The sequence below is a fragment of the Eptesicus fuscus genome, chromosome 8 (assembly GCF_027574615.1).
Source record: "Eptesicus fuscus isolate TK198812 chromosome 8, DD_ASM_mEF_20220401, whole genome shotgun sequence".
NCBI lineage: Eukaryota > Metazoa > Chordata > Mammalia > Chiroptera > Vespertilionidae > Eptesicus > Eptesicus fuscus.
Window position 1 is genome coordinate 87,650,852 of NC_072480.1, and position 14,968 is coordinate 87,665,819.

Sequence of the window (14,968 nt, forward strand, 5' to 3'; positions counted from 1 at the left end):
GAATCAATTCTCTTTGGCTTTGCCCTGAAGCTACTGTGACTGGGCGTGAGGCTGTTGGTTGATCAGTCCTCTTACCTTTGAAGATGGTAAAAATGTGCTGGGGTGGGGAGTGGGGGAAGAGCTCCAGACCTGGTAAGCTATAAATGAAGATATGGCACCTTTCCTTGATTAGTTTATAAATACTGGATGATTTGGCCACAGATAAATAATAGTAGCAAAAATAAAAACAACAATAGTGCAAGCTAATATTTATTACAGGCTTACTATGAAGCAGTCATTATATTTCCATGTCTTCTGATTATTATGGAGGAGGCTGTGATGGTTAATTTCATGTGTCAACTTTTCTGGGCTGAGAGATGCCCAGAGAGCTAATAAAGCATTATATCTGGGAGTGTCCATGGTGTGATGGCTCATTGGCTCCCCTGGTTGGTTTTCAGGTCTTTGGACTCAGACTGAATTTACCCAGTGGCTTTCCTGGTTCTCCAGTTTGCAGACAGCAGATTGTAAGACTTCTCGGCCTCCATACCCATGTGAGTCAATTTCTATAATAAACCTCTTCTTTTTTATTGAGGTGTAGTTGACATATATCATATTAGTTTCAGGTACACACATTAATGATTCAATATTTGTAACTGTTATATAATGATCACCACAATAAGTTTGGTTAACATTCATCACCGTACAAAGGATTTTTTTGGGTGATGGAAATTTTTAAGATTGACTCTCTTAGCAACTTTCAAATATGCAATACAGTATTAATAACTATAGTCACCATGTTGTCCAATATATCCCCATGACTTATTTATCTTATAATTAGAAGTTTATACCTTTAGATTTCACCCATTTCACCCACCCTCCACCCCGTCTCTGGCAACCACCAATCTCTTCTATGAGCTTTGTTGTTGTATTTGTCTTTTGCTGTTTGATTTATTTCACTTACCATAATGCCCTCAAAGTTTATCCATGTTATTGCAAATGGCAAGATTTCATTCATTTTATAGCTGAAAAATATGTGTGTGTACATGTGTCTATGTATATATATTACATTTCCTTTTTTCATCCATCTGTTGGTGGACACTTTCATATTTTGGCTATTGTAAATAAGGCTGCAATGGACATGGGTACATGTATCTTTTTAAGTTAGTGTTTTTATTATCTTCAGAGAAATACAGACAAGTAGAATTTCTGGATCATATGTTAGTACTATTTTCAAATTTAAAAAAATCCTCATCTGAGGATATGTTCCCATTGATTCTTAGAGAGAGAGGGTAGGAGAGAGAGAATTATTGATGTGTGAGAGAAATATCAATTGGTTCTGTTCCTCTGGAGAACCCCAGTACAGACTCTGAGGCCTTGCCATAAATTAAACTGTAGGTTTTATTTCTCTAGTGAAAGAGATGACAAAGCATCACCTTGGTCACCCTAAGTTCTGCTGGGCATGGGAGAGAAGGCAGAGAAAAGAGCATGGTTGGGGTCTAGATCTGTAAGTGGCCAGTTGTTGAAGCATCATTCTTGCCCCATGGGTCCAACAGCTCATGGACTGGAGCAGCGCTGTGCAGTAGAAATACTATGTGAGCCACCAATGCAAGGCAGGTATATATTTTAATATTCTCTAGTAGCCACATTAAGTAAAGAAAAATGTAACAAGCACAATTAATTTTAATAATACATTTCATTTAATCAGTACATCTAAAATATTATCATTGGAACATTTAATCAGTACTAAAATTATGTATGAGCTATTTTTATTTTTCTTTCTCTGCCAAGTCTTCTAAATCTGGTGTGTATTTTATATTTCTAGCATAGTTCAACTTGGACTAGCACCATTTTAAGTGCTCAGTAGCCACATGTGGCCAGGGCTACCTGCCATGACCTTCGTGGCTAGGGTTCAGGATCTGAAGGAGGGGCCGAAGCACAAATGAAAATGCTATACAAGAAATACTAATTTAGAAGGCATTGGGGGCCAAGGAGAGCCTCTTTCTTGAAGAGATACACTGAGACTGGGTCCTGTCTGCTTTTTATTCAGTTTCAGATACACATCTTGCCCTCTAGCAAAGCATACAGGCATATCAAAGGTAAAGTTTGGTAAACAGTAAAAGGATTATCAGGTTAGGGAATTGCCTTGAGCCACCACCATCTCAACAGATGAGGTGCTTAGCGTCAGCCCTGCTAACGCCCAAGGTCCATCAGCCTTCTGCATTCCTTGGTGCACTCTTGTGACAGTATTGGCAAGCGGTGGCTTCCTGCAGCTACCAGCTTGGGCAGTGCAGATCTAGAAGGTTCACATGCATATCTCTGCATACTCATTTGACACTGATTTAGCCACTGCTCTAGGTGTTTGGATACATGGGTTAAGTCCAGAATTTATATTTTACTGGGGGAGTGTGGGATAAAAAGCATAAGTAAATAAAAAAAAATAGATATCAAAGAGTGACTTTGATACAAAGAAAATAAAGCATAGTAAGGAGGAAGAGCATGATGGGATGGGAGGGCTGCTATTCCCGAGAGAGTGGCCATGGTAGGCTTCTCTGAAGAGGTGAATTGGGTGAGATCTGAATATGTGTTATGTGACAATAGCAGGAAACACTCTAGGCTAAAGGACATATGTATAGGCCCAGGGGTGGGGACAAGCTCCGTATTTTGAGGGTGAAAAAAGACCAAGTGAGGTGGGAGAGGAGGGTCGGGCTGATTTGGGTGAGGTTTCCTAGGTCATGGTACAGAGCTTAGGTTTTATTGTAAGAGCCATGGCAGCCAGGGTTGGATTTTAAGCAGACAGGTGTGATTTGATGGTGCTTTTAAAAGGTCACTCTGGTACCGTGTAGAGAATGGGCTGTAGGGGAGCATGAGTGGAAAATGGAGCATGATCAGGCGGCTGGCTCATGCTTCAGTGCAAGAGGGAGGTTCAGGTGGCTGGAGGGTGATGGAGGTGCAGGTGCTGAGAGTGTCCAGGTTGCACTGTGACTGTAGAGCCGACAGGACTGTAAGTGGGCTGTGAGGGAAGCGAGGAGGTCTTCACTGTTTGGGAACTGAGAAACTCAGGGAGTGAGGCCATCAAATGAGATGGGGGAGAAAGTGGGGAACGGATTTAGGGGGGACATTGGAAATGTGAGTGATTAGGGAGAGAATTGTTGCAAAAGGCACTAGGCAGGGTTATAGGGTTTAATCCAGGGTTTAAAACCATAAGGATTAGAAGCATATAGTCACCAGCCAGTGCTTATATATGGCATTTCTTTACCTCTTATCTCAACTTTTCTCTCATATTTAACATGTAAAATTCAGTCATCAGTATTGATTGAAATTCTGTTATTTAACTATAATCCTTTATTTCATGGCCAAGGACAATTGGTTGGCCAAATATGCTCCTATTCCTATTATTCAAAGTGTGTAAGATAACTCTGGGTGGCTCTCCAGACACGGTGTCTTTGGGGGTAGCCAGCCTGACAAAAGAATGCGTCTTGTAGATTCTAACCCATTATGTACTTGTGAATGTCATGGTGAGGGTCACGCTGGCCTAATCTTCTTCTGTTCAAAAGCTTATCCTTGAGGACAGCGCCAAGAACATGATCTAAAATCCTGCATTGAGGATGATCAGTAGCAGGGTAGAAACACTGCCACCAAATAGAGATGTCAAGAATGATTCCACTCAAAAACAAATTTGTCATACCAATGACGTGTTTCAAGGAAGTGAACCATCTACCTGAGTGGAGGGGAAAAAAAAAGTCTTCTTCCTTGAGACTCAGGAAGATCAGTTGGCTGAGTCACACAGACATCTGTCAAAGTGCTGGTCTTTAAGTGGAGTCACATTTTAATCTTCACATTGGAATTTCCAAGGTTGAGAAGGAAATTGTTTCTGTTCCTTTCAGACTCTCAGCATGGCAAGCACCCACTCCCATATCTCTTACTCTTTAAGCTTCTATCAGACAATAGGGAGAGGTCCTGCTCTTTGTGGAAGTCATGGATCTGAGATTTGAACTGATGGGCCTGGCTATGTAGACATGGTCACTATTCCAGCCTCCGAAAGGTTAGACATGAGAACAAAGTAAACCTATGAGGTTAGATCCCTCTAGGATCATTCTGGACCTGCCATCAACATTTATTGAACTGGACCAGAAAAAATGATAAAAATAACACTGGCAGCAATGGCAATCACTTTCCCTATTTGTTTTTGTGCCAGGCTGTGGAAGAGTGCCTTTATCTGAGTCACCCCAGTCCTTTCTTCCAACACAACATCCAGGTAACAGGATCTGAAGGGTTTAGCGCAGAGACTGAAGATAGGTTGTGGGGCTCAACTCAAGCTTAGAAGAGGGGGGATAATCCTAGTAGCTAGAGTTTCAAGGATTAAGTTGATACATGGAAAGCACTTATAGTATCTGGCACATTTTAAGTCCTACACAAGCATTGGTGCTTATTATTATATGAATAGATGCGGACATTAAGGATCAGAAGGGTTAACCTTGGTTCATTTACAAAGCATTTTTCTTTGTACCAGACTCCTCTCCTTTTTTGGTCCAGGTCTTGAGAATGGGGTGTACAAAAGAAAGCACCAAACCCATTAGAAATAGCAATGAACAGCGGAACTTCCTATTCTGTGGCTGGTGGAGCTTTAATTAATTCCCCAGGGAGAGAGCAGGCAGGGGCTGTCCCTTGAGGCCCTGTCTCTCTACCCACAGCCGTGTGGGTTTTGTCTGCCTCAGGCAATTCTTAATTTTGAGGATCCAACCAGAATAGAAGGTTTCTGGGTGAATGATTTGAGTTGGTACTCAGTGGTCTTGGAGGGGAAGGACGTTTCTTTTGGTTACTAACTATGACCTGGTTCTGAGCTGGTCTCTCCCAGGTCCGCACAGTTCCCTGGTCTGCCCAGTGGGAGCTGAGCTGCCTACTTGAGCTCAGACCCTTTCTCTGACTCACTTAATGTCCGCATCTATTCATATAATAATAAGTACCAATGTTTGCGTGGTTTCTCTGCTCTTGCCTAATTCACTGATTTTACCCAAGTCTCTTCAGTAACATTATGATGTCAAACTAGACCATTGATAAGCTCTCTGATTGCTCTAAATTGCTATAGTTCTATGACCAATCAATATTTGGATTAACTTTGCTTTCTGCTGGGACTCTGCCAAGCTCAGCGAGGAAGCCTGTCCAGGGTTCTTGCCTTACTGGTCAACTATAGGTGAGGCCTGGGGCTGGTGGGACATCTGCGGGAAGCATAGTGTTGAAGAGTCCAGAGCAGAGGGTTCTGTCTTGAGTGGATGCTGTTAGGATGACGACCTGCAGCTTTCACTTTCAAAAGTGTAGAGAAAGTGCTACAAACCGAACAGGGAGACCATGTGGAAAGGACCCAGTACGACTGCTTCATGAATAACTTAGGAAGTGATGGGCAATAAGGCCATTTTATGTTTTAAGCATGAATTAATTTATGCTTGTGACTATTGTTGAGAATTTGGCGGGCAAAAAGTCATAGCCTTTTGCAGGTGGATATGAACTTAAACATACTAAAAATAGCATAGTCTTAATAAAGAATCCCAGGACTTTGGATTGATTTTGTGCAAAGTACTGGAATATTTGAAGTAGTCCTGAATGTTTGTGTGACAGTGACGGTAATCCAAAGGCTGGTGTGGATGTGGTCATGGACTCCAGGCAATGTCATAAAGGAAGACTCCGGAAGGAACGTCATCCAGATCTTATCTCTGCCCCCTTGAAATGCATCACCATCAAGACGTTAAGGGTAACTAGGGGTCTATTGCATTATTGGATGTTACTTTCAAACTCTAGGCCAAAAACCTCAATAAATTTGATAGGACAAAATTTTATTGTTGTTATTTATGTATGACCCTTTCTTTTTAAAATGAGCAGATTCTGGAACTGGGTGCTTTGGTTTGCTGAAACTTGGGCAATGAGTTATGTGAGTTGATAGGCAGCAGCTGAAAGAAAGTGGTGAGAGGGGATGACCCAGGGGAAGGTCTCGAAGTTGAGATTAAAATCCTGGGGATGAGAGCTATGAGGGAAGAAAGAAGACTCATTGACTGCAGGCTGGAGAGAAATCAAATATTAAATGAAGGTTCAAAGAATTTGGTGTGGTGTGCATGATTCAAAATCCTCCTCTAACTTCCCCATGAAATCTTCAATAAACTTGAAATCACACTGTTGTTGAGATGTGAATAGATTCTTTCTGGAGAGCGGAAAGCTTGACTGAGCCCTGCATTAAGGCAAGCAGAGAAGGCCGACATAGGGAGTGGAGGTGGGTTACTGTGGACCAGAGTTGCTACTCAAGCCAGAGGGTCTTGTTTAATGAACACACACACACACACACACACACACACACACACACAGCTGCATAGATCTTCACAGCATGGTGTGTGTGTGTGCGTGCATGTGCGCTGTATTAACCTTATTCACATAATGCAGGCAAACAACTGTGTAGGTCCCTACAACCATGCATTTTGTATGCTCACTTTATTTCCTGGCTTTGTCTCCGTTTTTACCTTTCTCCCTATTTTCTTGCTTATTTTTTAAAAATCTGGACACTCACCATGCATTTTACAACCTGTCCCTAATCTTTCTGCATGGAGCTTGTGTAACTAAGTGCACACCATCCAGTTTCAACCATGTTCTACAGGAGCAACAACCAATGTCATAGTGGCCAGGCAATTCCCCTGTCAACATTGCTACCCAGACTGCTAAAATCACTTTCCTCCCAGCTTCCTTGTAATTGGAAAAGGAGTGTGATTACAAACACACATCAGCTGACTGTGATAACTACTGCCTGCTGTTGTCCTGGCAGCTGGATGCTCCAGGCCCGGGTTTGGCTTTACATCATCCTGCTGGGAGGGGTGTTCCTCGCTGGTGATGCTGTCTGTGGACTTAAGCATTCTGAGGCCGGGCCTCCTTAACTTCCTGTAAGTGTACCTCGGGCACCTTGATTAGATAAAAGCTATTTTTTGCTCTGGCTCAGCTAAGCTAGATTCCATCTCAGATTACATTAAAGGAACTGCCTTCTTTCTTTTTTCCTTTTGTTGCTAAGGAATAGCTTTTCTTCTCAGGTTGATTTTTTGCCCCTGGAAGAAGCCCCAACATACACAACACTTGGTAGTAATTTAAAGTGAGCCAAAGAGCTGCAGTTCCTATCAGAAGCACAAAGCAACCTCCTAAGAGTCATTAGGGGTCAGCAGGGTCTGTCTTTTCACTAAACACCCAAGTGCTATTTTAGAACAAAGGAGACTTCCTCTCTTTGGCAACACAGATCTACTGCTCGGTTTTTCCAATTATGGGCTGAGCTCCCCCGCCCCCTCCCACGAGCCAGCTAATCAGACTTTTATTAGTCTTGCTATCTCACGCCCAGGGCTCCTAGCTGAATGCAGGCATCCAGGGAGAGAGGTGGGCCGTGCTTCCTCTGGAAGCCTGGCCCCCCCTCTGATCTGAGTCAAGGATTGGGTTCACCTGCTGGGGAACAAAATGCGTTAAGTGCCTGCCCGTGTGTGTGTGTGTGTGTGTGTGTGTGTGTGTGTGTGTGTGTGTGTGTTTGTGTGTGGTGTTTGTATGGAGTGTGTGTGTGGTGTTTGTATGGAGTGTGTGTGTGTGTGTTTGTATGGAGTGTGTGTGTGTGTGTGGTTTGTATGGAGTGTGTGTGTGTGTGGTGTTTGTATGGAGTGTATGTGTGTGGTGTTTGTATGGAGTGTGTGTGTGTGGTGTTTGTATGGAGTGTGTGTGTGTGTGTGTTTGTGTGTGTGTGTGTGGTGTTTGTATGGAGTGTGTGTGTGGTGTTTGTATGGAGTGTGTGTGTGTGTGTGTGGTGTTTGTGTTGAGTGTGTGTGTGTGTGTGTGTGTGTGGTGTTTGTATGGAGTGTGTGTGTGTGTGTGGTGTTTGTATGGAGTGTGTGTGTGTGTGTATGGAGTGTGTGTGTGTGTGTGGTGTTTGTATGGAGTGTGTGTGTGTGTGGTGTTTGTGTTTGTATGTGTGTGTGTGTGTGTGGTGTTTGTATGGAGTGTGTGTGTGTGTAGTGTGTGTGTGTGTGTGTGTGTGTGTGTGTGTGTGTGTGTTGAGCAGATCAGCAGTGGAGAGCTGGGCTGCAGAGCCAGCTGGGAGCAGCTAACACAGGGTGCGAAGGCTGCGCTCATGCAGGCTCCCTGTGGGTTGTTCCTGCCTTCCTTCTCCCCGCAATGCTGGATTCCACACCTAGGGCCATCGTCAGCTGGTGTGGCTCTGGGGATCACAGCAGGCTTAGTTTTGATACAAAACGAATTCACAAAATTCTGTTGTTGCTGAAAGAGCTTATTATCCGGAAGATGGGCTTGGGGAAGCTAGTGTGTTGGTAGAAACACACCTATTTATGTATTTATTTTTGAGTGGCAGACATTGCCTGGTACTTACTGAATGCTCAGGCATTGAAGATAGCTTTCCTGATCTCCCAGACGAGGCTGGCTCCAGACTGTCCTGCCTGTTTTCTGAGCAAACTCGGCCTGCTGAGATCACAGCACCCCACTGCCCTGCCCCTCCCCACCCCCTGGCTGGGCTGGGTGTGCTGTGAGGAGCAGAGGCCGGCCTTGTCATCCCCACATCCCTGGCACACAGCAAGCGATTGCTCAGGCTATGCTAGATGTTTGCTGAAGAGGGGGAGACAACTAGGATATTCAGTTTGCTGACTCAAGATGTCAACAGTGTTTGTCTAATTAAGTGATTTAGACAGATTCACTCCAATGTGTACATATTTTCAATACTTTATTCCATACAAATTCTAGTTCTTTCTCACTGCTTCCAAGACTTTCTTCTCCTCCCTCTTGACCCAGAACCTTGGGAGCCTGGGACCCCGAACGCCACTCTAGTTCCCAGGGCTCTGTGCTCTCATAGGAGCATCCAGCTTCTGTTGTCAGAGCCATCAGGACCCTGGTGGTGGGGGTAGGGGAGGACCGGGAAATATGCCCAGGCATCTCGAACTAGAACTCTGAATGAATTCCCCTGCAGCGCCAGCTGTGAATTGTGCATAGCATGTTGCACGATCAGGTTATCGGTTAGACATCTGAACATGGATGCTTTTCAAATTTTCTTTGAGAAACTGTGCTGACTTCCAAAGAATTGAAACATACGTGGCGATGCCTAGAGAGTGTGGAACATAATGATAATTCCAATTATTTTTTAAAAGCCCAGCTAGCTAAGCCTGGGTTTTACAAAAAAAAAAAAAAAAAAATTAAAAGCTTTTCTTTACAGGATCCTGAACACCATAGTGGCACATTATATTGACTAACCTCAGCTGACGCAGGAAAGAACAAAAAAAGAGAAGTGGTAATGGGTGAATCATCGCTCTCGGCAGCGGCAATTACGCAGGGTTCACAGAGTCTGCGAGAATGGCTCTGCTGTGGGGGAGCGGAAGGGATGCGAACAAAGAGCAGGTGCTTCAGGGCCCAGGGCTGTGTCTGCGGGGCCAAGGGACCTGCACAGGGCAGTCACCCCCAAAGCTCAGCTGTTGGATGTCGGAGAGCAGGTCCTTTGACGTTTCTTTTTTTAAAAGTGAGTTCAGTTATAGAGCAGTTCCTACTTGGCCAGTCTCCTGGGTGAAGCCAGGCTCTAAGATTTTGAAACCCTGACGAGTAGAAACTAGGAAAACAGTTTAAAAGCTGCTGGCCATTTTTGGGAGAGCATGGATTTTCTTTCGACAGAGACATAGTTGTTTTCTGAAAGCCTCTGGATCGGCCCCTTGAATTAAACCTGAGCCAAAGCAGGTGGCCACTGTCTGGAGGGAGAAGCGGGAGGCAGCCTCCTGCAGATGCCTTACCCCGAGACACAATGATGTGCTTGGTAATGTTTTTTGCAGGGGATGGTGGAGGCAGATTTGGGCCTCTGTGAGTGTGCGGTGTTTTGGTGGGGGACACAGGGAGTGGGACACACTGTTCTCTTTGAATGGTCATAGCAGACTAAACACTCAGCAGGAAGGGACCCCAATGAGGCTGTTCTGACACCTCTAGTTGCAGTTGTATGCCAAGTATCTATGATGTATTCCTCTTCTGTTCATCTCAAAACCTTCAGTCAAGTCTTGTTCAAGATTTCAATCAGGTGTCAGTGATCGCTGTGGGGAGTCAAGGAAAGGGTCTGTTTCCTAGTCATAGAGCAGCTGAGGTGACTTGAAGCTGACGTCTGGTGTTCCAGGGCCAGAAAGTTCACTTTATGGGGCTGGGCAACTGGTCTTGGGGGTAAGCCACACCGAGACTGATTTGCAGAATCTATGAGAATTCTTGATGGTGATGGAGGATGTCTCAGAAATACTTGGGAAGGGAGACTGGACCTCATGCAGTCAGATGTTGAGGACGTTCAGAGCCAGTGGGGTCTGTGGCATTCACAGCTACGTGACTTCACAGGATTTCTCAACTGGCCATGATTGTCTTGAGGTTTCTGATGGCTAGGCCTGGTGATCTAAGACTATCAGGGCAACTCCATTCCTTTCTCAGTTTTGGAATTTGCTCTGAGTTTGATAGCCTCAGGATTTGGTCTGGTCTGTTTTGGTGGGTTGAAGCATGTCTCCTAGATCCTATTTATAAATAGATGGCTGATAGAATAGAGTCTGACTACTGCACAGCATGGCAATTATTAACATGGTGATATACAGTATGTTCTATGCCTGTTAGACCTAAGAACTTCCACACAGGCTTAGCATAATGATATGACTGTTGACTGTTTGTGCTTGGTGTGTCACCAAAGCTATTATTGTATTATTATTCTCTGTAGAATATACTTCAGCTTCTTTTGTTCCCCTTATTTTTCTAATTCCTGTTTTTTTTTTTCCAATTTAGAAAGGCCGTCCAGTCAGGGTAATTTGTCTGTGAATCTTTCTGGACAGCAGAGTTCCTAACTCAGAGACTCATTTCCAGCTATGGCCTCTGCCAGAATCACCACCTCAGAGCAAGAGAGAATGGTCATTACAGATGCTACATAACACCTAATGTAAAATACCAATGGTAAAGATAGCTCATGTATACTTAATTCTGCTTTATGCTGGGCATTGTGGTAAGTGATTTAAAAAGCATGATTTCACTTAGTTCTTACCAAGCCCCTATTTGGTTTAGGACAATGTTATCTTTGAAAAAAAAGTGAGGTGAATGCGATTTGGGTACTTTGCCTAAGGTCACACAGATGATGATTGGCAGAGCTGTGAATCAGGCCTGCGGCTGCTGAATGCTGGACTGGCAGATGCTGGGAGGGCTGTGTCTCTCTACAAGCCTTGGCTCTGCATCTGGAATATTGGCAGAGGGTGTTAAAGATCTTACACCAGCCTCAGAGAGTCAGGTAATGGCAGCAGCACATTAGCAAGGCTACGAAGGAAGAGAAACAGAACTTGTAAAATACAGGACTGAGTCAGTCACTGTATTTGTGTCACATTAAGATAAAATTATAGTCTGACCCACACCTTGGGGGCACAGGATGTGACAAAGTCGGAAGCACGACACCAGTTTATATGCGTCACTATTTTTGGCTGGTTCCCTCCTATCAGTCAGTCTCTTACCATCTTCTAGTGCAGTGGTTCTCAACCTTCCTAATGTGTAGAGCCTAAGACCATCGGAAAACACAGATATTTACATTACGATTCATTAACAGTAGCAAAATTACAGTTATGAAGTAGCAACGAAAATAATTTTATGGTTGGGGGTCACGACAACATGAGGAACTGTATTAAAGGGTCGCGGCATTAGGAAGGTTGAGAACCACTGTTCTAGTGCAACAATCCAGAGCCCCCTCCTCCCCAGTAGCTTCTTTCCCACTCTACTCTGGTCTCTGCCTCATTCCCGAGTAAAAGTTACCTCCTTGAACTCTATCTCATAAACAAGGCGCACCACCAAGGGAGCTGGTGAAGAGATGGGATTCAGCGTTCAAGACCATTGTGTAGTTCCTTAGAGTAAGGTGGAGTGAGGAAACTTTTAGGCTAACCACACCATCTGCACCTACAAGAAGGCCATCTTTTATACTGCCAAGTTTAGGGACCTGAGGCTGAAATAATCTCATGTTATTATTATTTTTTCATTTTACCCAAAGGGAGTGGAAGATTAATATGTTTGTACCATATGGGAAAATGAAAATGACTCTGGAACAGGTTGTTTGTTTAAAAATATTAATGTTTAGTCCTGGCCAGGTAGCTCAGTTGGTTGGAGTGTCATTCTGATGTGCCAAGGTTGCGGGCTCAATCCCCCAGTCATAGCACATACAACAATGAACCAATGAATGCATAAATAAGTGGAAAGTAAATAGTCTCTCTCTCTCTCTCTCCCTCTCTCTCTCTCTCTCTCAAATCAATTGAAAAATTCCCTTCGTTTAAAAAAATATTAATGTTTAGCCCCTGAATATTCACTGCAGGAGTCCCAGGGAAGAAACTCACAGGGAAGTGATACATGAGTGTAAGTAATGACTGCATTAGCATCCTGGCATCCTGTTGGTTTATGTAACACTAGATTTTTTTTTAGGATTCTCAGGGACTGGAAGAATAAAGTATAAAAAAACAGACTTTATTGTTCACACACACACACACACACACACCCCTCAGTTTAATTCTTAGAAAGTATACTGGGGATAAATGATATCTGTAACTTTAACTGCATGTTTGGTATTCACAGGCTGATTAAATTTCACCTGCCATCATGAGTCCTGCTGGGTCCTTTAATGGCCTCAGTAGCTACCTAGTCTTTCAAAAGCCACAGTTCACTGGAGGGTTGAAAATTTGATATCTTCAGGTGCCAGGGTCCTACAGGCCAGATGGAAGGTCATTAAAAAACAAACAAACTATGGTTTCATGGATGTCTAGTTTGGTTTATTTTTACCTCACAGAGCAGAGGTGGCATCTGCTATATGAGGGCTATATGGGGTGTGCTCATTGTCTAGCTTTTGGCTCCCCACTTTCCCATCTCCTCCTAAACTGTGGGCTCTTCAAGGGCAGGACTGAGTTTTACTTTTGCATCTCAAACACTTTAGAAATTTGCCTGGAACATGAGCCTCTCAGTAAACATTTGTTAAACAAATATTAGAAAATAATGAATGAACTTTCTATTAGTCTAAAGCCACCAAAAGCACGTAGGAGGTATGTATTGCATTTTCAGAATGAGCCTGAGGCTCATTCACTTGAAGTAGATGTGACCTTCCTAAGAGACAGAAACAACTGAATTTATTTCAACTGAATTGGGAGTAGGGAAAGGAGACTTAATCCATGCAGTGTCAGCCAACTAATTAAAATAAGAGATGGCTTAACACCTACGCTTAAGGCCCTTTAGAAGAAAATTTCAGTGTAGATTCAAATTGCTTTTAGCATTATTTTAAGAGGCACTTGAATCAACCTCCCCAAGCTTGAGTTGTCACTTTAGCCTTTGTCAGCATCCACTGGAATATCTTTTTTTTTTCTTTAAGGAATAGTTTATTGACCTTTAGAGAGAGAGGAAAGGAAACGAGAGAAACATCAATGTGAGAGCACAACATCAGTTGGCCTCCTGCACGCCCCCCACTGGGGATTGAGCCTGTAACCCAGTCATGTGCCCTGACCAGGAATCAAATCAGCAACCCCTTGGTGCACAGTATGATGCCCAACCAACTGAACCACAGCGGCCAGGGCTGGAATATCTTTTTATTATACATTCATTTTATAGACTTCAGGTGAAAAACTACCTGAAATTGGTCTAAAACTCGTCAAGTTTCTAATCTCCTATTGAATCTCTAGTCTGGTTCTTAATATCTCAGTGTTTTTTAAAAATTGAGATATAATTGACATATAACATTGTGTAAATTTAAGGTGTACAACATATTGATGTGATTCATTTGTATAATGCACTATGATTACCACTGTAGCCTCTGTTAACACCTTTATCATGTAACGTAATTATCACATTTTTGTTTGTGAGAACATTTAAGATTCAGTCTCTTAGCAACTTTGATGTTTACAATACAATATTGTTGACTATAATCATTATTAGATCTCCGGGACTTATTCCTCTTCTAGTTGCAATTTTGTAACCTTTAGCAACATCATCCCATTAATCCATCCCCAGTTCCTGGTAACCACCATTTTACTCTCTGTTTCTGTGAATTCAGCTGTTTTTATATTGCACATATTAGGTGATATCTTGCAGTATTTGTCTTTCTCTGTCTGGCTGTCTCACTTAGCATAATGCCCTCAAGGTTCATTCATGTGTCACATATAGCAAGATTTCCTTCTTTTTGTTTTTGTGGTGGAATAATATTTCATTATAGATTGATCGATCGATTAATAGATAGATACCAAATCTTCTTTATGCATGAATCCTCAGTCTTGCCTTGATTGTGGAGCCAGTCCTAATGTGCTCACCAAGACCTTACCATTCCTCTCATCCTGAGTGCACAGACACGACTCTGTCCCTCTCTCCACTGTCTGAAGTCCTGCCTCGAAGAAGATGGACTCTCTTGGTTCCCAGAGCTTGGTGCCCACTTGGCTTCTAGAAGTGGCACCACCCAGAGTTTCCAACCACGGGGAGAATGGATACTTGCTTTCATGATATCCACATTGTCACATTGCCTTGAATATTGTAATTGGGTTTGGAGGTCACTTATCAGGTGTTAGAGTCAACGTTGAATCAGACTCATACGCAAACCCATGCAATTGTGTCTCCCAGTCTCTGCCACCCATTAGGCCTTGTAAATATATCTGCACACGTGGCGATACCAGCTCTCTGTTTGAGTTGAAAGAAACCAATGATTATATAAGGTATTTTTATTTATGTTACCTATTTTAATGAGCTCTATCCCCCCTCCATAATTTTTCTTGTCACCATGGAGAACTTAATTTTTTTTTTCCATTTAACCATTTTGTTAGTAGTTGAAGAGAGGGACAAAGGAATCTGCTGTTCTGTTCTCAAATTGCCTGGAAAATGAATTGAAGCCAAGTTGGCTGGTCTTTTCTTAGTAAAGTTTAATTCTTAGGCTTTTGTCATGGTCACAAATGAATGATCCATCTGAAACAAAGAAGGGTTG